Raw genomic sequence first — 25,178 nt, forward strand, 5'->3', positions numbered from 1 at the left:
CACCATCCAGTATGCATTGTCTTGGTGGACCAAATTCTTGATGATTTTTATCTTTGGTTATTTTCAGGTCCAGGTCAGTACTGTGACATTGGCTAAATGAAATTTACTAGCACACGTTCATGAATTTGATATGGTTTATCAAATACCTGCATGTTGTTATGAATGATCACATGAAATTGTAACAAATTGCCAATGGAAGCAGTCACATGTCAAACTGTACATTATAATAGAACTGTCAAACAAAAATAAAAAAGTCTTGAGCAGACCAATGATACATGTGTCCAAAGCCCCCCCCCCCCCTTTTTTTGGAATTTTTGCCGGTTTTTCTAACAGCAGAAACAGAATATTTTTTTCAAAAGCAAATGTAATAGCTGATGATATTTCAGATGATGAATCTTTCTTTGCTTGTCCTGAGTGAAATTGCATAAAGGTTTATACAAAAACCTCATGTCTTAGAAAAATATCATATATGCATAGGCAAGGGTGTATATGCCAACAAAGAAAATAGTAACTACATAGTGAAACTTCTCTAGGCTGAGACATGTGTCATGAGCACAAAGGTTTCTCTACAATCAGTTTTGACAACAAATTTGAATATTGCAGAATGATGGTCTTTTACAGTTTCTATTAGCCATTGAAACGTTTTAATAGTAGGGTTATGGAATTTTTACATGATATATACATAGAATGCAGTGCAACAGAAAAAAGACTAATTTTTAATCAAACTTTTAATAATCTAAACTATTGAGGAACTAGAGGTCCAGCAAAGTCGTCATTAGTTAAAATTAAGAATTTGAATATAGTTGATGACAAAGATTTGCAAAGCAAAATGTCAAGTGATGACATACTGGTACATGCTGTTTCTACAGACTTGGCAACATATATTACATACAGATAGCATAGACATTTCAACTTAATATTGATTCTTGTTGCAAAAACAGTAGTGTAATAACAAAAAAATGCCACCGTCATTGTATTAGTCAATTTAGTGTTTTACTTTCCTGTATTAATTCCCTTGATACATGTATTTTGAATAAATATAAAATGAAAATGATTGAAACATGTTATTTTATGTACATAAGAATCTGACAGTTTAAGTCTAAATGAAGTTAAAAATTGCTAAGGGGTCATTTTGAACTTGCTGTGAGCTTTTTGTACATGTTGAAAGCATCACTGTGACTTTTAGAGGAAGAACAGCAATAATAGCTTTGTTAATTTGCTGGGATTTTATCAAGTAAATATCATGAATATATACAACATATCCCTCCTTTTTAATTTAGATATATATATTAATTGGTGATTTGATAAACTTTCTGTACATGTCTTATTCCATTGGAAAGATTCATACGCATATCCACAGTAGTGACCCAACCATATCCCCCAAGCGTTCTTCTTTTAATAAATTATTTAACAGGCCAGTAGGGCTAGCTTGACCTGTAATTATTGGCTTTGCAGAATCCATTTGATCCTTTTATAAAGAGACTTATTATACCCATGCTATTGATAGCTGGGGGATATATAATATTCATAATGTCGGTCGGTCTGTCTGTCTGTCTGTTTGTAATATATCTACAATCCTTATATGTCCTCTCAAAGAACAGAAGATATATAAATCCAACTAACTTATGATATGTCTTGTGAGGGTTGTGAAATTGTGCACCATATGTTTTTTTCCCATTGAGGGTATATGGGGGAAACTTTGGATAATCAGTATTGGTGTAGTGTAACTACCTGCAGTCCACAACTCCTCCGCAACCACTAAAGGGTTTAATGTGAAAGTTGTATGAGATACTAATTAAATATTTTAGTTTTATTAAACTAGTAAGTCATATATTTATTTTCTAAATAAGGGAGCTACCATTTGATTTTTAGGGGGGGGGGGGGGCGGGGGCTAGGCTGAAAAATGTTGTCCTGCATTTTTTTTTAGTTGTTATCTCTGTCCTGTCTTTTTAATTTTTCACTCTATTCGGTCCTGACTTTTTTTACCTAAATTGTCATCCTGACTTTTTTTTTTAGCAAGTGTCTCATCCTGCCTTTTTTTTTTAACTCAAAACTCCTGTCCTGTCTATTTTTTTCAAATTTGATCCTAGCCCCCCATAAAAACATTAAAATCAAATGGTAGCTCCCTAAGAGAAGTATCATTAATATAGATAACACCTGCTACACCACAATTCCTTCCAAACTAATAAATTTACATTGAGTACTAAGATCATTTGCAGAAATTGGAATTTTTATATTTTGTAGATATATATGATTAGGGTTTAAGAAAAAACAAATGGCATTAAAATATTTTTGCCAATTTAGAAAATATAGACTTTTAAAAATAAGCAAATTTCACCATTTTAACCGTTTCATAAAACCTCGGATATTTGGACCAGAATTGAGCAAATATAGGAAAAAAATTAACCTCAGGTATTAACATATTTAGCAGTAAAAATACAGTATTACAACATATTTAATTATTACCAATAAAACAGTTACATGCTGCTAAACACTGGTAATTTCAGCTTAAAACTGCTGAAATTGGCTAATTTTCATCTTTTTTTGGACCATAAATGGCTATATATAGATGGAGCTCCATATAGAGAGTAACATAATAACATTGAATACATTTTAAAAATATTTTGCACAGAAAGTAGTTGCTATGAAGGTATCGTGTATGCAAAATTTCAGGTCAATATGACAACATTGCATTTGGAACCTTTTGCATTGTTTTCTGGCAGATTGGCTCTTAAATACACTCATTATGTAGAAACAAGATAAAAAAAAGATAAGTAATTTTTTTCCTAAAAATACATGGTTCAATGTTTTCTGCAAAGACATATTATGGACAGGTTGGGAACAAATCTCTATATGGTGTTCATACCTGTATAGAGGAATAACACTTCTCAAGAGGGATACAATTATCCCTATATAGAGGGATATATTTGTTTATATTAAAAAGAAGATGTAGTATGATTGCCAATGAGACAACTATTGGTCACCGTAGAGCCTTCAACAATGAGAAAGCCCATACCGCATATTCAGCTATAAAAGGCCCCAAAATGACAAATGTAAAACAATTTAAACAAGAAAACTAATGGCCTAATTTATGTACAAAATAATGAACGAAAAACAAATATGTAACACATAAACAAACAACAACCACTGAATTACAGGCTCCTGACTTGGGACAGACACATACATTCAGAATGTGGTGGGGTAAAACATGTTAGCAGGATCCCAACCCTCCCCCTAACCTGGGACAGTGGTGTAACAGTACAACATAAGAAAGAACTATAAAAATCAGTTGAAAGAGGCTTAACTCATCAGATGGATAAAAAAAAAAGCTTGATCCACAGACACTTTATTAGCAAAGTAAATGCATTTGGTGTATTTTTCATACTTTAAGTTGTTTTTGTTTTATCGCTTCCAATTACAACATATAACTGGGTATCGGTTTACACTAAATTTTCTTTGACATTTTTAGGCCGTCCATTTCAAACGGGTTATTTTCGGGGTTTTTTTTCAGTGTTTTTAATTTTGTTTTAAATAACAAGTACAAAAAGCAATATTCCAGCCATTTTCTTTTTGACGTCCTGCGCAGATGGAAAAAAACAAGAGGCTCTCAAGAGCCTGAATCGCTCACCTGTTATTTTTTTTGCTTAAATCTTTCATCAATGATTATTTTTGCTTTTTACCCATATGTTCCATTTTAGCCATAGTGTCTATGTTTCTTGACGTACAAGGAAATGAAATACAAAATTTATACTAGATTCATTTGAGAAGATTTTTAAAGTTAAAAAACATAAAACAACTTGTGTAAAATTGTCCTTAAAGGGCAATAACTCCTTAAGGGGTCAATTGACAATTTTGGTCATTTAACTTTTTTGTAGATCTTACTTTGCTGAACGTTTTTGCTGTTTACAGTTTATCTTTATCTTCAATAATATTCAAGATAATAACCAAAAACTGCAAAATGTCCTTAAAACAACCAATTTAGTGGCAGCAACCCAACAATGGGTTGTTGGATTTGTCTGAAAATTTCAGGGCATATAGATCTTGACCAATTGAACAATTTTACCCCATGTCAGATTTGCTCTAAAAGCTTTAGTTTTTGAGATATAAGCAAAAAATTGCATTTGACCCCTATGTTCTATTTTTAGCCATGGCGGCCATGTTTGTCAATGGATTAAAACTTCGGATACAATTTATAAACTAGACACCCTAAATATAAGGAACATTTCGATGAAGTTTGAAGGTATTTGGCCCAGTAGTTTCAGAGGAGAAGATTTTTAAATGTTAGCAAACTTGATGAACAAATTGTGTAAAATTGTCTTTAAAGGGCAATAACTCCTTAAGGGGTCAATTGACAATTTTGGTCATATAAACTTTTTTGTAGATCTTACTTTGCTGAACATTATTGCTGTTTACAGTTTATATCTATCTATAACAATATTCAAGATAATAACAAAAAACTGCAAAATTTCCTTAAAACTTCCAATTTAGTGGCAGCAACCCAACAATGAGTTGTTCGATTTGTCTGAAAATTTCAGGGCTGATAGATCTTGACCAATTGAACAATTTTACCCCCATGTCAGATTTGCTCTAAAAGCTTTAGTTTTTGAGATATAAGCAAAAAATTGCATTTGACCCCTATGTTCTATTTTTAGCCATGGCGGCCATGTTTGTCAATGGATCAAAACTTCGGATACAATTTATAAACTAGATAGCCTAAGGAACATTTATTTAAAGTTTGAAGGTATTTGGCCCAGTAGTTTCAGAGGAGAAGATTTTTGAAATAGTTTACGACGACAGATGACGACGACAGACGACGAACGCCAAGTGATGGCATAAGCTCACATGGGGCCCTTCGGGCCCTGGTGAGCTAAAAATTAGATCTAATACGCACAAAAATTGAACATTTACACACAGCAGATTTGTTGATTGAATTTTTGGTGTTTAATGCCACATTTAGTCCTATTGGCAATGTTACCGCATTTTCCAAAGAGACACCAATATTGTGCGCATCATCTTTATGTTATCTACAAAATATTATCAAAATTATAAACACTACTGTATAGTCACGGTGTAAGGTAGCAATACACAGTTAGAAGTTTAGTTCCGCATTTTGGCCATGGTGAATTTTTTAAATATGAAAGTTTTTGTACAATAAAATTTATTTTAAATTAAAGCTTTCCAAGTGGGTTTATATGAACATCAATATTGTTTTTGCATGTTTTATAGGCCATTTTTCTGTTTGACACTCCGTATTTTCACATCCGTACCGCCCATAGATCCAGAAATTATTGTAGTGTTTTTTAACCTCAAACTTTTCAATTCAATCTATGGAAAAATGAGCAGAAATGCATATGATTTTCTTTTTAGGCCTCTTGATAGATAAATGTCTATGGTTTCAGGAAAGGTATCAGTTCAATGGATTGTCATTGAAATTCTCCTTTGAACCACATTTTGGGGACTTTTGGGACATTTTTACCCCCCTTTATGCAATATTTTGTATCAAATAAATGCAGATTGTTTCCATGGTTACACCAAATTCACCATTATAACTATTGGAAATCAAATCTATGGAAGATGCTGATTCCATATATATGCACATGCATAACACACACATAAAGCCTTATTTGTTAGAAAGCAAGGGAAAGAGGGTGGTTAAAAATTATGAGTGTCAATTTTAAGTTTTTCTACTAACTGTGTATTGCTACCTTAGAAGTTCAAATAATTATGACGTCTTGCAAGGCTATTTTATTTTTTGGCTGTGACGCCGTCAAAGCAAAAAATAAAATTGCCTTGCAAGGCATACAATTATTTGGACTACCAGGTATCCAGTTTCATAATTTATTGTTTATTCGAATGATAATGAAAGTTATTTCGTTTACACCAAAAATTTCGTTGTCTAGTGACAAACTTTGCAGTCAAACATATCCAAATTTTAACAATCTGATCCACAATTATCAACTTTCTCAACAAAAGTTTCCTTTTTATACAAAATATAAGACCATGAATATGGGAAGGGGGCTAGGATGCAATTTGAAACAAAAGGTAGGTAGGACAGGACTTGTCAAAAAAAAGGCAGGATGACAATTTAAAAATTAATTTATGTAAAATAAGTCAGACTAAACTAGAGTGAAAAATAAAAAGGCATGACACAGATTACAATTAAAAAAAATGCAAGACCAAATTTTTCATCCTAGCCCCCCCCCCCCCTAAAAATCAAATGGTAGCTTCCTTACTCGGGTTGACATTTTTTTGGATATTCACCGACACAATGGGCCATAACTGTTTTGTTATACCAAACAAACAATTAAGTTTAAAATATTGATTTACGGGAGAGACTCAGAAAAAAGATTCTCAAAACAATAACGTTAGAACATTATTTTGTGTCTTAGAATTTCTGGTACAACAAAGACACCCAAGCTTTAGTTTTGGTCGTTTAAGATATTTTAAAATTTCAGTTTCTGTTTTACATTTTACTCAAAGATTATTTTTTAATCTCATATAGGTATTTTTCAAATTCAGTAAAATTTAAGTCTTTAAATTTGAATTTACATTTAATAATAGTATTAATTTTTTTTTCATGTTTACAGGTAGTCCTATAATATATGCCTTTGCATTATATATTCACTACTTAAAGTTTTCATGCTGATATTTTCATTTTTTTTAATGCGGGTGGCACATTGATAATAATAATAAAAAAGGAAAAATAGCAAAATAAGTAAAAAGAAAACAGAAATAGAAAATTGAACTCGGGGGCATTATTTTCATTTTCAATCAGTGTGCATTTAATTTGCAATGTTTATTCATTATGTATTATTAACTAATAAATACAAGTTGAAAATATTATTTTTCATACTCTTCATTCGTTCTACACGAAATCCCCATATTATCGATAATTTCTGTATATATTTCACGTTTCATTCCTCATTCGATGGCATTTTATTATAAAACCGAATGTGGGTACGCGTAGCCTACGAATGGCAATTTGACTATTCGTACCCGCATGCGGGTACGCGCAGACACTGCCATGTATCAAATTAAAACGTTCTCTATATATATAGAATTAAAACTATTGAAATAGATGATGGCCCTGAAAAGGAAAGTTTGAACCATATGATTTTCCAAGCCTTGTTTAATTTTGTTTTATTTACCTTGTCACTTGGTGGGCTTCTTACCTGCTGGCCGTTGCCATTTTGTTTACAGGCGTAAATGACGTCATTTTTTATGGGAGATAACTAGTGCAAAAACCAAGGGGCTGAAAAGGTTTTTCACTGGGGAATAATTAATAGGGTTGTTCAATGTCGGGGTTATTCACCACTCCTGCCATTTTTGGGAAAAAACATCGAAATTAAACTATGACACGTTATTCCGTAATAGCCAATCAAATATTTACTATATAATGTGAGGTGGCCATATACATGTGATATATGAGGGTTTCAGATTTTATCTATAAATGGCCTAGTAGAAGCAGTAGCTGAATACTGCTCAAAAAATAAATTTGAGTGGGAAAATATGAGTGGTTGCCATAGTAATGCACACTCTAATTTTTGGTAGTTAAGCGTGGTAAAATCTTTCAAAAATCAGCTAAATCACTACAATTCAGAGCCTGATTCTGAATAGAATCAAACTTTTTTCATAAATTTTCATATTTAACATTACTATAACTTGGTTTAAGCTTCACTTAAGTTAAGATTGCAGTTCTGTCACGGAATAGAAGTTCCTTCATAATATAAGTTCCAAATGGAAAAAACATTCTGGAATATTATTTCCACTGGAATAAATATTACAGTAAATGTTCCTAACGGAATAAATGGTACATAGAATATTTGTTCCAACAGGAACAGATATTATGACATTGTTTATAACAAAGTTTCCAGTGGAACTTCTGTTAGGCGGAACAAATAAACAGTTCAACCCAACTTTTAGATTTTTTGTTAGAATATACTAAAAAACACATATTTTCAATTTTTTTGAATCATGGAGTTTTGTGAAATTATCAAATTTTCTCGTGTGTTTTTCCGAAAAGTGCAAATATGTAAAGCTTAACTAGCATTGTAGTAACTAAGTTTGAATACTACTTGACCGAAATAAATAGAATATTGCGTGGGACCCTCTTGAATTTTATTACCGTTTGCACGTATTTTCCCCCTGGAAACGAGAGTTATTATTTGTTGAATTCTGCAGTATAGGGACTTCAGTGTTCTCAATTGTTTCCAAACCTTTAAGAAAATACATAGAAGCATATATATACTTTTACTTTAAACTACAATCGTGAAGTATTGTTAACAACAGTTGCCATGGTAACAAATATCACCCATAACAACATCCAATCAAAAGATATATAATATAAATTTATGTAAAAATTACATATAATTATGTAAATAATGTTAAATATTCTAATGGTAATATAACTGCATGCTATGCTTTGTTTCACTCACAGTCCTGTTTTCGCTCCTTGAGAGGTTCAACAAATTGAATATATACACTGTGGCATTTTGGGGGAGGGGTGGAGGGTGGGTAGTTTTTGTTTGAATCTTTCATAGATCCTTATAAGGAAAATTGAGAGGGTTAGTTACCTATAAAACCAAGTTTAATCTACCATTTTCTACATAAGAAAATGCCAGTACCAAGTCAGAATTAATATATGACAGTTTTTATCCATTCGTTTGATGTGTTTGAGCATTTGATTTTGCCATTTGCTTAGGGACTGATATTTTGTGTACAGTGTAAATCTTAAATAAGTGCTTCAAAGTCAAACCAGATAATATTAACTATTTTACTTATTTCTGCCAAAAAAGTAATGCATTTTTGAATATTCAAATAAATGAAATCTGATTTGGATTAGTGTTTGTGCTCAATGGAATTTATTACGACTTGTTGAATAGTTATTCCTATTAAGTGACTATTTTGGGATCGAATTTAAAGAAGATCATATTCAAGTGTGACTGTGTCAAAACAAGGGGAGGGAGAGTTTAAGATTTGAAAGTGAAACCTTTTTTTCTGATTATTTAACTTTCTAAATTTAGGTACATCTCTCCTCGGTTCATCTTTCTCTAAGCATATTATTGAGGGAAAGAAAGCAATTAATCTATACTCAAATATGGCGTTTAATCAGTTATGATTTTTCATACACCTATTTGAAAGTACACCAAAATGGAACTAAAACTGTAGGAGATGGAGGTTATACGTCAATAACACAGCAATCAAACGACAAAAACATCTAATGACATCTAGCGGGCAACATACAGTTTTTAACAATACTAGTACTATAGGTGTCTACACAATATGTCAAATTCTTAATCATTACTAATTTATATAAAGACTTAATTGAGAATAAATCTAACAGAAATGATAAAAAAAAATCTACCATTAAATTGCAATTCTTCAAGTAATGTAACAATTCAGGAAGAAGCCTAAACATAAAAAAGTTAATAATTTAACACTTATCAACCTTTTATTACTACACAAAGGCGTATTCTCCCCTTTTTTCCCTACAAGAAACTTTCCTTGGAGCCGTGGATTGCAGTATTTCCAAAACATACATGCAAATTGGTGGCGTTTATTATGTGTTAATACAGTTATTGGCCAATCGAATCGGTATATATCATTTACTCTACACGGTCGGGATGACCCTTTAACCCGAACTCCTATAAAGATACAGAGTGATTGACAGAATGGGGCAGTAATTGACATGATAGGAGAAAAGGTGAAAAAAATTTCTTTTGCTGGGTTAGTTTAAAAAATAATGTAGAATATAAAAAGTCGAACATATTATATTGTATGTATTAGAGGGAAAAAAGGGCTCCAGAAAGGTTCTCCTATGAACACATGGTCACTTTTAGAAATTTCTTCAGTTCACCAGGCCATTTTAGGCAAACTTTACAGTTCTCAACTGATCTGGTTCTCGGTTTTAATCATTTTTAAAGTATCAAACAAAGCAAAGTAAAGTAAAACGGGCATAACTCGGGAACAGTTAAAGTGACGCCACCAAAATTCAAAATTGGATCTATGTTTTGTTGTAATAACATTGTGTATATGTTTCATAACATTTGGTTGAGGCAAACTAAAGTTAGAAAATGGAAACCAATTTTGGGACGGACTAATTTTACATGTTTACTATCTAAAAGGAGAGGAGGGGGATTTCAGAAGGATTAAATTTGTGCTTCAACTAAACCCCATCCCCCCTGCAAAAAAGATCTAATGTTACCGGAATCATGAAATTATGAGATATATGTAGTTCGGTGCATAGTAAGGAATGATTCATAATTAATACAATTATTTTGTACAATAATTTTGTTCTGATATAATTTTGCCGAAAATAGCATAATTATTTTACTGGGATTAGCACAATGCCAACTTAGCAGATGTACCTATTCGTCTATCTCGGAGATCCAAAATTGTAATTGCGGAAAAGTAGTACAACACAGGAGTTATTAATGATATGTTTATAGCTATATATTAAGAGGATTCCATTATATTGGACTTCTGACAGCAACGATCTCCAATTGACTATTCATTTTTTTAAGTCCCCACCGACTTAAAATGTGTTCAATAGGTCTGTCCGTCTATCCGTCCGTCCATCACACTTCAGTTTCAGTTTAGAAATGCTTTGACCACATGATTCTATTTTTTGGTTTGTAAGCTTATTATTATGTTACAGGTCAAGTTTGATTTTTGCTGGTGGGATAACATCTCAGACTTGTGTGTGCCTTAAGAAATTACGAATTTTCTTACAATCGGTAAGGGACAATATTTATCTTGCCTTACCATAAGCCAGGTTGGGCTATTGCAATCCCATGAAGTTCGTCGTCTGTTAACTTTCATAAATTGATTATCAGATGATGAACTCTGAACAAAATCCGACCAAACGCAATTATCTTTTCAAGGATCTACATGTATGAAACATTTAAAAAATAAACCTACCCCCTCTTTTTTTCCCGACCCTCCAACCCCAATGTTACATTATATATTACATTTGTTGAACCTTCTGAAAATAAAACAAACAAGACTGTGAGTGAAGCAAAGCATGCAGTCATATTCCAATTCGAAAATAAACACCCTCTATATATGTATTTTTTTACATAATTTTCAATTTATACAGCTTTTGAATGGATGTTGCAATGGATAATATTTGTTTCCATGGTAACTATTGAAGTCGGCAACACTTGACGATGGTGATTTTAAGTAATGGTATGCTTTTATGTATTTTCTAAATCTCTTTTTCATAAGTATATAAGTTAGGAGGCCAATGAAATTTTGCACAGTTGTCATAAATGTTGTGCCTTTTATTTTGAACCATACATTAGGGCAAAAAACTTAGTTATCTAAAAAAACATCCAGGAGTTTAATATCTTAATGAAATAACAAATTGTATCATTGTAGAGCAATTTATTATTATGGATGATCTTCTTTGCTTCTTATTAAAGAAAGTAATGCACAGTTATAAATTGTTAATGTATATATGTTACAACAATAAAATTTGACCATCATCCAGTTTGTTTGTCCATGACACTTTCTAAAAGTATGAATATAAAAATTCATTAAAGATGGCTTCTTATAACTTGAATAAGCAGAACTTTGTAAAAAAATGAATTATAAATTTTCTTTTAAGATGGCTTCTTATAACTTGAATAAGCAGAACTTTGTAAAAAATGAATTATAAATTTTCTTTTAAGGTTAAGGTTAATTTGTAATTAACCTATATTCATGGAAAATGATAACTTATGAGGAGTTGGGCATCTGTGTGCTATGGACATATTTTCTTGCTGTATAAATAGTTACACCCTACCCCCAGCTGGGTCGAGGGGCCTATCTGAATAATTATTTACAATTTAAAACACTTATTTAACACTTTCAGTGAAAAAATGTTTAATTTGAATAAACTTTTAAAGTACTTTTAAAAGTAGTAACTTTGGGAAATAAGAATATTGAAAATTGACTTTTTTCTGAAAATGATGGAATTATTTTTGCATAACAACCCCCCCCCCCCCCAAAAAAAAAAAAAAGGTTTTTGACACATAAACATTTGTATTTTGATATTTTATTTTTGTTCCAATAATAAATACCAATTTCAAGTTAAGTCTATATAATAGGATAACTTGAGTTTCAACATACTGAAATTTTAAGTTTAGGCTTTTTTTTTAAAAGCCTAAAATGTAGTATTTTTGTTGCCATGGCAACCAAAAATGCTTATAGATCCCAAAAATTTGAATCATTTTTTTAAATTATTATGTTTTGATAAATAATTTACATGCAGTACATGATTTGAAATATTAAACTTGGTAACTAAAGAAATTAAATCATTTATACATGGTAAACTTCACAATTTGTAAAAAGTAGAAATTTGAGGATTTTGTTCAAAGTTCAACCTAAATTTACCCAAAATGTACAACTGAGGTCACAATATTGTTTTTACAATCTGATTGTATGTGTATCACATTGTCTTGAAAATGAATTGTTTTAATTTTGTTGGCAAAATACATGCCTGAAAAATAATGAATAAAGTTGGCTGATTTTTCTAAAAAAAACACCTTGTTTTTTATGAAATTTTGTCTTGGCAGTTACCATGGCAACCATTTATAATTTTGAAAAAAATCTGCAATTTTTTTTTTTTACATGACTCCCACTTATGAGGACCATTTTCATGCATATTGAAAGGGGTCATAAATCACACTCTGCCTGGGTTTTACAAGGAGCTGTACTTAACACAAGTCATTTGGGTTTTGTTAATCGATGTCCTTCTTTATGTATGCTTTGATATAGCTAGTCAGTACCCAAAATTTGAAAAAAATATATCAAAATTCAGTGTTTTAGATTTTCTTTTGGTGTTTATGATAAGGTGTTCTCGTTAGAGATTTATAAGCTAAAAACTTGAAGTACACATTGGCCTATTATGATGTGAGTCAGATGTGGATACTATTCCAAAGATCTTTTAGAGTACATACAATTTAAGACTCTCATCTTTCAACAGTATAAAAATGATTTGACTTTTCTACGCTTTACACAAGTATTCCCCATTCCAAACTAAAAGACAAATCGAAAGAGTTGTTATTGCTTTGTTTCATAAAAAAAGAATGTCCAACGTAGATACAAGTATCTTGTCTTAGGGAGGATAGATAAATCTTACTTTGTAAAAAATCACTCTAATTCATACAAAAAATTCTCTGAAACTGACATTATCAAGATGCTTGATTTCTTGATTGACAACATATTTGTTACGTTTGGAGGACGTGTTATCAACAAACTATCGGCATTCCCATGGGAACCAACTGTGCCCTCTTCTTGCCGACTTGTTCCTTTATTCTTATGAGGCTGACTTCATACAGGAACTTCTTAGGAAGAAAGAAAAAATCCTTTAACTTTACTTTCCGCTATATAGATGATGTTCTCTCACTAAATAATTCAAAATTTGGTGACTATGTTGAACGCATCCCATCAAACTAGAGATAAAGGATACAACAGATACAGTTAAGTCTGTCTCATATCTTGACTTACATCTAGAAATTGACAATGAAGGTCGGTTGAAAACAAAACTGTACGACAAAAGAGATGATTTCAGCTTCCCAATTGTGAACGTTCCATTTCTATGTAGCAACATTCCCGCAGCGCCTGCATACAGAGTATATATCTCCAAATTGATACGAAATTCCTGGGCTTGTATTTCATGTCATGATTTCCTTGATAGAGGGTTGCAGCTCACAAGGAAGCTATTAAACCAATAACTCCAAATTGTGAAGTTGAAATCATCTCTTCGTAAATTTTACGGACGCCATCACGAGTTGGTTGACCGATATGGAATAACCGTTTCAGACATGATAGCGGATATGTTCCTAATGTCGTAATTACAATCCCGTTCCCTTTTCACGAATGTGACCTACCGAATTAGACTATTTACCGGGTTTATACTAACATGGGTAACACGACGGGTGCCACATGTGTAGCAGGATCTGCTTACCCTTCCGGAGCACCTGAGATCACCCCTAGTTTTTGGTAGCGTTCGTGTTGCTTTGTCTTTAGTTTTCTATGTTGTGTTTTGTGTACTATTGTTTGTTTGTTTTTTCCTTCAACAATGAACAAAACTCAAACTGCATAGTAAGCTATAAAAGGTTCAGAAATGACAATTGTAAAACATTTCAAACAAGAAAACTAATGGCCTGATTTATGTAAAAACAATAAGAGAGAAAAAAAAAACATGATAAACAGCAACAAAAGACGATGGTTTCTATAAAGTGATAAAAATGTGCCAAGTTATCACCCTCATATATAGTTCTGACACTAATGGAAGGATTTTTCTTATCCATTATACCATCAAAACAAATTCTCGTTTTCAAGTCAAAAAATCATTATGTTGCTTCCATTTAGAATGAAAAGCACAAGCATTTGTATATTATGACTAGTAGGTTAGCATGGTATCTTATTGAAAATGATATGTCGTTGCTACATGCAAAATTTTTTTCATTATCCAAAATTAAAATTTGTTTGGTTCTTTTTGAGAAAGTTTGAAGTGCATCACTTGGAAGAAAGGAAGAAAACACAGAAACAGGACCAGAATGAATTCAAAGACAAAAGTCAGATCAGTTCTTGTTTTGAATTGACGTTGTAAATAACAAAAGACACGAAAAATAATGAAAACGACAATTATAATAATGTTCTTTGCTGAATAGCCCAACGAGAAGAATCAATGAAAAGATGGACTACATATTGCCAACAAACAATGCTGTATCACAGGAAAGACAACATATTACCAACAAACAAAGCTGCATCACAGGAAAGACAACATATTACCAACAAACAATGCTGCATCACAGGAAAAACAATATATCACCAACAAACAATGCTGCATCACAGGAAAGACAACATAAATTTATTAAATAAACAGAATCATTTATTAACTCATGAAAAAACAATCTTTACATTTATTTTTATGCAATTTCTAATATTGAATCAAGATTAATAACAGTATGTTATTATAACAGTACAAAACTTCAAGTATGAAGTCTTTAATAATATGATAAGTAATATAAGGTGCAAGATATATATTCTTGTTACAGCTCTTCTATAAAAGCATGCAAAGCAAACCTTTGATCAACTTGCTTGCTATGTTTGCTTGGATGTTTGCAAACGATAGGTAGGCGGAGTTTCAGTCTGTTTTGTATATACTGGGATTTGATTAGACAATACAAATTGAAATGCAATGAAGTTAATGTTTATTGTCCAATCAAATGCCAGTATATGGTAAACAGACTGAAACAGACTACATATCGTTTTGTTTACAAACATCCAAACAAACATAGCAAGCAAGTTGACCAAAGGTTTATATTGCATGCTTTTATAGAAGAGCTGTAAGGATGGAATACTCTAGGGCATATGATATGGCTCTAACACCTAACTTTTAGAAAGTTACAACCTTGTTAGTTTGAAAATCTATTTAAATTTAACGGATATTTAAACGGACTTTTCACAAATCTGTTGATACATAACATTTAATTTTGAAATTAAATTGCAACTAACTGTCAAAAAGTCATTTCACTTTGTTATTTATCAAAAACTATCAATAGTCCTTTAAAAACTTATTTTTAAGACATGAACTTGACTCAAGTTTTGGTATATAGTTTTGCCATCTTGGTATATTGAAAAGAGATCAAATGTAGCTATTGACAGAAATATTTGGAAGGAGATATTAATATGCAATGTTTTAAAAATCAGAAATAAGTAATAGTTAAGTTTAGTAAATTGACTTCCAATAGACTCCTTCAACACTTTATACTGTAGTTTAGTGGCTTGCATTTCTGATATTTCATCAACTATTTTATATTTTAGTTTACTACCAAACAGAATTCATTTGAAACATACATGTTACTGTATATTTACTATGATAATTTGAATCCCATGGGATTTTATTTTGTCCCATGGGATTTCATTGGTCCCATGGGACTGAAAAATATCACATGGGTTTTATTCAAAATCCCATCGGATAATGCAGATTCCCATGGGATTATGCTAAAACCCATGGGATTATAAAATCCCAGTTTTATTTAAATTCATATTGCAAAAGAACTTTATAGTTTAGAGCTTTAAAACTTGGTATTTAGTAAATCCCATGTCGTTCCGCACATATTGGTTATTTACATGACACTGCAGGTCCAAGAAAGTGCGGCGCCGGATTTGCAAATGAGTGTTTTGCAAATTTAAAGTGTTCAGTGTTACAAGTTCACCCTTGGGTGTCTGGAATAGTAAGACAAGTTGCTTTCTTTAAAAAAAGAAATGCAATAGTGAACCTAAATGCCTGTTTGGTACAATTATGAGATTAGATAAACTGTTATATCAGATGCATTGTTTTACTTAATTTTTTTTATATAAGATGTAGAAAAACTGATATGGATTCTTAATGAAACTTCTGTTCAATATTGGGCATAATTTTTGTTAGAGAAATCATTTCTCCCACCCCTCTCTCTTTCAATAGATTATAACATTACAACATGCTAAATAGGAGGCAACCACTGTATATTCCATTCTGAGATGCTGTTTTGAAAACTATAGATAGCTTCCTGACTAAAGTTCACATGTAAATCACAAAACAGTCTTTGTTTTTAAGAAGTTTAAAGAAATGAATCATGATTATTTGTTTTTGTAGCAAGTTTGAAAATAGTTCAAAATCCTAAACTATATTCTTAATTGTTAATTTCGTACTAAAACCGTTCTGGAAAACCAGTTACACTGATTTGTATGGTTTGGTCATTGACTATCAAATTCAAGATATGCTTGATCTCAATTTACTTATATCCAAGGCAACTTCAATCAGACTTTTAGAGTAGAAACAATTTGAAACATCAACTTTATACTTAAATTAGTTTGTTCAAACAAATTTCACTTTTTCATTTCATAACTTGTCCTTTTGTAAATTAGCTAAAATGAAATGAAGTAGTTGATTTTTTGTTTTTATACGATTGTGTGACAGACAGAGGAAAGAAGGAATATCAGTGCCAATTCAGTATTGCTCATGTCCAGTACGCAATTTAAAAATCCTGTTTTTGCAATCGCATGTCCGTTGAATACAGGTATTGATTCTAAGAAAAATAATTTGTAGAGCTATTTTCCTAATTGTTAATGAATACAAACGTTTTTGTATCGACTAATTTGTAAAGATATCGTCATATTGTTTTGCCAAAAACTCTCTAGGCCTCTTAGTTGTTATGGATGAGAATCGATAAATACCTAGTTTAGGGGAGGGTTGAGCGCACACAAACATGTTTAACCCCGCCACATTCTTTTTGTGCCTGTCCCAAGTCAGAAGCCTCCAGTTCAGTTGTTGTCGTTGGTTCATGTCTGTCATATAATTTTTTGTAAATTGTTTTGTTATAAGTTAGGCCGTTAGTTTTCTCAATTGAATTGTTTCATATTTTTCATATCGGGGCCTTTTATAGCCGACTATACGGTATGGTTTTTTCTCATTGTTGAAGGCCGTACGGTTGCCTATAATTGCTTACATCCACTTCTTTTTAACTTTGGTGGATAATTGTCTCCTTTGCAATTATACCACATCTCCTTATTTTTATATAATAATATCTTTATTGTCATATAAACATATATATCCTCTAAATTCGCTTTTAAATACAGATTTCCTCAATTCCTTGAAAACAAATTGGTGGAATTCCCAGAAACTTGCACTGATACTAACTTCTTCAGGTTGGACATGAAGTTGCGCTGCACCTGCTACTTTTACTTTTAGTCTTATATTTTGTGTATGTGTTGGGTGGGGGAGTCAAATACCACAAAGAATATCTCTCAGTGTGTCTGAAAATCGTTCATATTAATAGAATTATTCTAAGGACCCAAACGCAGTCATTAATGGACTGTTTAGATAATTAATGTATTTAACACACCTCAAAGATGCCTTGAAAATTTTGTTGCAATTTCCAGGATTAATTTGCATTTTTTATAAGATTAAGTATGTTTTTATATATATAAAAAGAGAAAGATGTGTTATGATTGCCAATGAGACAGTTCTCCACCAGAGACCAAATGACGAAGAACTGAAGTAAACAACTATATGTCACAGTACGGCCTTCATAAATGAGCGAAATCCATACCCTATAGAAAGCTATATAAGGCCGCGAAATGACAAATGTAAAGTAATTCATACGAGAAAACTAACTGCCTAATGTCATCGAATTGTCGTTTGTTATTGCTTTTGTTTCTTGATAAAAATATAGAGCCTTTTAAATTACTATAAATAAAAGTTCATTATAGTATCTCTGACTGTATCTGTCATCACCCAGTCTCTATAAAATACATTTGTTTTGTTTTTTGTTTTTTGTTTTTGATTTTGTTATCTCTGAACCAAGATACAAGATACAAAATATTTGGTGCTCAAAATTTGAGCTATACAATCAAATGAATAACAAAATAAAGCACAGTAAATGATTAGAGTGGTTATAGTACATTTAAACAAAAACATGTATACACATTTAAACAAAGTAAACATTCTTTATGTGCCTGTCCCAAGTAAGAAGCCTGTAGATCAGTGGTTGTCGTTGGTTCATGTCTGTCATATTTGTATTTCGTAAATTGTTTTGTTATAAATTAGGCCGTTATTTTTCTCAATTGAATTGTTGCATATTTAATGTCGGGGCCTTTTATAGCTGACCATACGGTATGGGTTTTTCTCATTGTTGAAGGCCGTACGGTTGTCTATAATTGTTTACATCCACTTCATTTGAACTTTGGTGAATATTTGTCTCAATGGCAATCATACCACATCTCCTTATTTTTATAACATAATTAAAAACAATGTCATAAACAAAACACTAAGTCATTGGTTTGGAGAAATAACGTTTCTTAATCAATTTATAGACCTATGCCTATGGGAGACAACTCCAGGTCGACTTTTTAATTTTCCTACTTTTCAGACTACATTGATATTTTCTAGATGTTTAATTCTTTCGTTCTTCAAATAGGGAGTGCAATAATTAAGTTAAGATTGATGTAACAAACAAATCTTCAGCTGAAAGAATCCAAACAAATTTCATTTCATCAGATAACGTTGAAAATTTTTTGAATTTAGAATTTAAATTAGACAGATGTTGAAATCTTGCATCTTTTAGAACAGGACATTTTAAAAGAAGATGTAGTTCATCTTCAACTACATTCTAACATAGCTTACACTTTTTGTCATCGGTTTTTATACCAATACACCTCCATCTAACAATTTCAATGGCATGACAGCTAGTTCTAAATCTTGTAATTCTTTTTTTTTCTTTTTTTTTTTAATAAATTGTTAAATATGGTTCAAACATGAAAATATTTTAAAATTTTCTGTAAGTTCTTAATTCATTGCCTGACTGTATATTGGTATTCTTCCCAGAATTGCTTTCTTAACTAGCGACCCTGTATTATTATGTCACCACTACTTTTGCATATGCATGATATCAGACCTCACACCCAAACATTTAATCTTTCACAATCGTCATCATACCGCTAAAAATATTTTTATAACTTAAAAAGTTTAGTTGGGGCATCTTATATCTGCATTTTACACATCTCAACGATTCTAAGTTCAGTTTGTTTTTCTTAAATCTGTTTTCTATTTAATTTAATTTGTACTTTGATAACGACAAAGGAAAGCTTGTTCCGATATTTTACCAATTAAAGAAATGGACTTATAATAATAATTCCATTTTTGCTGTTTTAAATGAAAAAGGAACACTGTTAGAAACTCCTTGCTTGTTTGCATCTATCCTGGTCCCCAAATTTTTTTATCATATTTTATTCCGAAAATCATGAAATATGAATAACTAAATGATTGATGTTCAAGAATGTTTGATTAGGGCTTTCGCCAAAGAAGTCACCACCATCAACGCTCTATATCACTACAATGCGGATCTGTCCTCGGTTTCGAGGCTGCAAAGGTTTGGGTTGGAGAGGTCTTCCTGACTATAGCGGGGCATACCACATGGCACTCCCTCTCCATTGTAAGCTACATGGTATTGCCCTAAGTCAGTACACCATACCAGTACAGGAGACAACTTCAAACTTTCGAGGACTTTCAATCATTTGGTTATTCATATTAATATCAAAACTAGGAACCCATACGGTCGGTAGATAAAGGAGCCATTTTTCCGACCTGGGGCGAGTGCAAGTGGCGATAGACTCCTTTGATATGAATAATCATTGGTTGATCTTTTCACGTAAATTATGTATGATATATGCTTCGACAATATTGAGGTCTTTAATTCTTGCTTTAGTTTCCTCAAGATATGGTAATAATCTCAATTCAAATTTCAAATGGAGTTTGCATAATTACCCATTTAAATACATCATGACACACATAATCATGGCTAAAATTAATATTCCTTAAAAGTAACTTCTAAAAATAAATTGACAGCTAATCATCTCAAGACAATACAACATTTCTTTATACATAAGGTAAAAGCAGTGTAAGGGAGGTAATCAAAACGTTGTGTTTGGATTACCTCCTTTACACTGCTTTTAAATTGTCTTAAGTAAATGTCCATTGACCAGGAAACCCTTGTTTTCCCCCTTTGTTGCCCCTAATTCCTAAACGGTTTGAGCCATAACCCCCAAAGCAAATCCTAACCATCCCTTTGTGGTATGGAAACGTGTGGTATAATTTCAGAGAGATCCATACACCGTTCCACAAGTTATTGTCTGGAAACTAGAAAAATGCTTATTTGGGCCCCTAATTCCTAAACTGTTAGGACCATAATCCCCAAAATCAATCCTAACCTTCCTTTTGTGGTTAAAAACCTTGTGTTTAAATTTCATAGATTTCTTTTTAATTATACTAAAGTTATTGTCCGGAAACCAACTGTCTTCGGACGACACTGACGACGACTATGTGATATCAATATACGACCGTAAAATTTGCCTGACATACACTAGATATATAAAAGTTAAATGCATTTTGTGTTTCAGAAAGATAAAGATAAAAATGGATTTTGAAAGGCATTTTTTTTTCGTTCCTTCAGAAGATGTAAAAATAAACTAAGTTGAGATACAACCTCTGAGGTAACAACTATATTGTATTGTACTGTTTGTCCTTCAATGACATGGACAATTATGGTGTACCATTTGGTTCAAAAGGTATTTTTATCGGTTTATTGCTATTTATATACCGGTTAACCGCTGTTTTTACCAGTCAATCGCTATTTTATCGGTAAACCACTATTTTTATCGGTTAATCGCTATTTGAATATCAGTTAACCGCTATGTTTATCGGTCAATATAAAAAGAAGATGTGGTATGATTGCCAATGAGACAACTCTCCACAAGAGACCAAATGACACAGAAATTAACAACTATAGGTCACCGTACGGCCTTCAACAATGAGCAAAGCCCATTCCGCACAGTCAGCTATAAATGGCCCCGAAATGACAATGTAAAACAATTCAAACGAGAAAACTAACGGCCTAATTTATGTACAAAAAATGAACGAAAACAAATATGTAACACATAAACAAACGACAACCACTGAATTACAGGCTCCTGACTTAGGACAGGCACATACATACAGAATGTGGCGGGATTAACATGTTAGCGGGATCCCAACCGTCCCCCTAACCTGGGACAGTGGTGTAACAGTACAACATTAGAACGAACTATAAAAATCAGTTGAAAGAGACTTAACTCATCAGATGGATAAAAATACAAATACTACAATTACAAGTGGACGTGGCCGGGTACTTGTACATCCAAACAGCAAAAAGACACTAAGTACAGATCTGAGAGTACTAGCAGTTACTGACATCTAGTTCAAAGCCACTAACAACTAATAAAAAAAATCATGCATCTAAGACTAAATTATTAATCCGTACACATCCAACATCCAATGGATTTAGTGTAAAGACGTCATAAACAGTCAGAGAAAAAACATGACCTTGTGCAAAGCCAAGATACAGGTATCGACAGATTGTAGATCCATGAATGTGTATATGTTTATAACAATAATATTTAGTTTGCTTTTAATTTACTGATAACAAAAATCAATATCAGTACCAATAAAAACAATATTTAATGATCTAATTACAATCGCTATTTTGATATGTTAATCACTTCTTATTTATCGACTATGCGCAAAACAACTTGTTATTTGAAATGAGTAAGTTCGCTAATGAGACAACTACATGTATATACCCACCAGAGTTCAAATGAAGTAGATGTAAACAATGATAGGCAACTGTACGGCCTTCAACAATGAGAAAAACCCATACCTTATAGTCGGCTATTAAAGACCCCGACATGAAAAACGTGAAAAAATTCAAACGAGAAAACCAACGGCCTTATTTATAACAAAACAAAAACCAAAAACAAATATGATAGACATGAAAAAACAACAACCACTGAACTACAGGCTCCTGACTTGGGTCAGGCACATACAAAATGGATGTAGTTTTGGATTGCGTACTCCTTCAATATTTCTATTTTTGGTCGATCATTCCCAACCAAGTTATAGAATTGTTTGACAAACGACCACATGTTTTAAAAATTTATTTACATGCTATGTCGTCTCTGTGTTTTGATTTTTTTGGTGGTGGTGGTGGTGGTGGTGGTGGTGTATAAGGGAGATGTGGAGTGTACGTCGATAAGAAACCTAATAAACTCAATTTCGGTATTTGGTCTAAATGTTTATGTTTTTATGGTTTTTCACCATATGTTGAAGGACTCGCATTGACTTTAATATGAGAAACATGGATTAAACCGGCTTTCAGACAGACATGTAGCTTATCCATTAAGACAGTGTCTCTACATTCAACAAGAAGCAGCCACATGAACATTTATAATAAGATATTCTCAGTGGCGGATGTAATAACATACATTGTTTTTATTTACGTCGACAAATATTGAAATGATTAAAAAAATAAAGTTCCAATTTCCTCAGACAAAGTAAACCTTATACACATAAGGAGAGGTGTGGTATGATTGCCAATGAGACAACTATTCATCTGAAACCAAAGAAATTTGATGTGATCAACAAAAGGTGTCACCAACATCACTGTCTTTGACAGATGCATTTTGAGTGAAAGACAGACGCGCCACATCTAGTTTTTAACATAATATAAATCTACATAGTCGGGCTTCAGTCATGTAAATACTGCCTAGCTGTAAAGTTTCAACCAATAAAATATCAAAATCACCTATTTTTTTAACAAGGTCGAAATCAGTTCTATCCAGTTTGGTTAAAATTTGCTTATAGGTTTCAAACAGGATATAAATGTGAAAAAAAACAACAAAAAATTGTGTTTTAAAGGGCAATATCGATGATTATGGATAATGTCAATGACATGTTTGTCACTTCAATTCTGGCAGATTTGTTGCAGTTATATCCAGTCTTTTTATATTTTTATTAACTGAAACCCAAAGTTTTCACCTATTTCCTATTTCTTAAATAAAAAATAAGGAGATGTGGTATGATCGCCAATGAGACAACTATATACCCACCAGAGTTCAAATGAAGTAGATGTAAACAATGATAGGCAACTGTACAGCCTTCAACAATGAGAAAAACCCATACCGTATAGTCGGCTATTTAAGACCCCGACATGAAAAACGTGAAACAATTCAAACGAGAATACCAACGGCCTTATTTATAACAAAACAAAAACCATAAACCAAATATGATAGACATGAAAAAACAACAACCACTGAACTACAGGCTCTTGACTTGGGTCAGGTACATATAAAATGTGTGTGGGCAATCAACCCTCTTCCGGCACGACACAAGAACAAACTGCAAAATCAGTAGCAATTGCCTTTACTCAACAGATCGGTACGAGGCACAAAAACAACTAACATAAAAACAATAGAAACAAATCACCGATAAACAAAGAGTACTCGCAGTTACTGAAAGCTAGTTCAAAGCCAATTACAAATAACTCAATCGTGTTCTCCCTGACTAAAGTGTCAATCAGTACACATCCAACGGATTTAGTGTAAAGAAACAGTCCGAGTTCAACGCATGCCCTTGTGCAATGCCAAAATATAAGTAAACAGTATCGACAGGATGTAGGATAATGAGTTCTCTTATTGTATATTTATAGCAATATATATTTAGTTACTAGGTTTTAATTTTTCAAAAACAAAATCAATGTTAGTACCAATAAAATCAATATTTAAGGATCCTACTACTATGTTAAATTGATAACCTTTGAGAAAATATTAATGCAAAGTATCAAGTTGTTAACATGGATAGTAGCTTAATTTCCGGGCTTTCATGATAAACAACATCGCCGTTAAACTTAGGATGTGATATCCCGTTTGTGATAAGAAGTCTACAGGCACAGCCAAACTTCCTAACCAAATCGTTGTATCTTTGAAAGAATTTGGTGAAGGTTTTTAATTAATTAGTGGTAACGAAATCCCTAACTTAATAATTATCAATCATACATAAACTACGTTAATTGAAATCTAAAATGCGACAACAGACGCCGGCATATAGCGAACAAGTTGTGGAAAATACACACCGTAATAAGGGTCATAAGGAACATCAACGTCCACTCAAGGAAAATTAACAATTTAGAACAAAAAATCGTCTCTTTTTTATAGAGTTTCCCGTGTGAAACTGAAATATGCAAATCTAGAAAAAGACCATCATTGCTGTCTGTATTAGATTTATTTTAAGCAAGTTCCTTTTGGTAAATTTCCGTCGAAAATGCAAATGCGAAAATTCTTGATTATTACTATATATATATAAAAATATTAATTTTCGCGAACCATTTAGGTCACGGAAATTCCATTTTTTGCCATCAGTAAGGAGAGTTGTACAAATAATGTGATTACACAGAACCCCGATCCAATTCATCTTTTGCTTAAAATATTTATCATTTTCTGTTTTATATCTCTTAACATCATTCCATTTTTCTCTAATTTCGATTAAAACTTGCCAAAATCTGCAGTAAAAATAGATGTATGCCCCAAATAAACATTCCCCGATTGGTTGAACTACTTTTGCGTCGATGTAAGCCTCGATGTAAAGCAACGCAAGCCTCGATGTAAAGCACACGCTTCCCAAGAGTAAGGAGAGTTGTACAAATAATGTGAATACACAGACCCCCGATCCAATTTATCTTTTGCTAAAAGTGTTCATCATTTTCTGTTTTGTATCTACCAACAACATTCCATTTTTCTATAATCGCGATTTAAACATGTCAAAACCTGCAGTAAAA

The 25,178-nt window shown here is 32.3% G+C and overlaps 1 long non-coding RNA gene across 4 annotated transcripts in view; it reads right to left on the bottom strand.

Moving 5' to 3' along the window:
• LOC127735589 (uncharacterized) overlaps nucleotides 1–25,178 on the bottom strand; it is a 181,258-nt gene that overhangs the window by 61,604 nt on the left and 94,476 nt on the right. The window lies entirely within an intron of this gene.

This window comes from Mytilus californianus, unplaced genomic scaffold, assembly GCF_021869535.1.
Source record: "Mytilus californianus isolate M0D057914Y unplaced genomic scaffold, xbMytCali1.0.p SCAF_3, whole genome shotgun sequence".
Classification (NCBI taxonomy): Eukaryota; Metazoa; Mollusca; class Bivalvia; order Mytilida; family Mytilidae; genus Mytilus; species Mytilus californianus.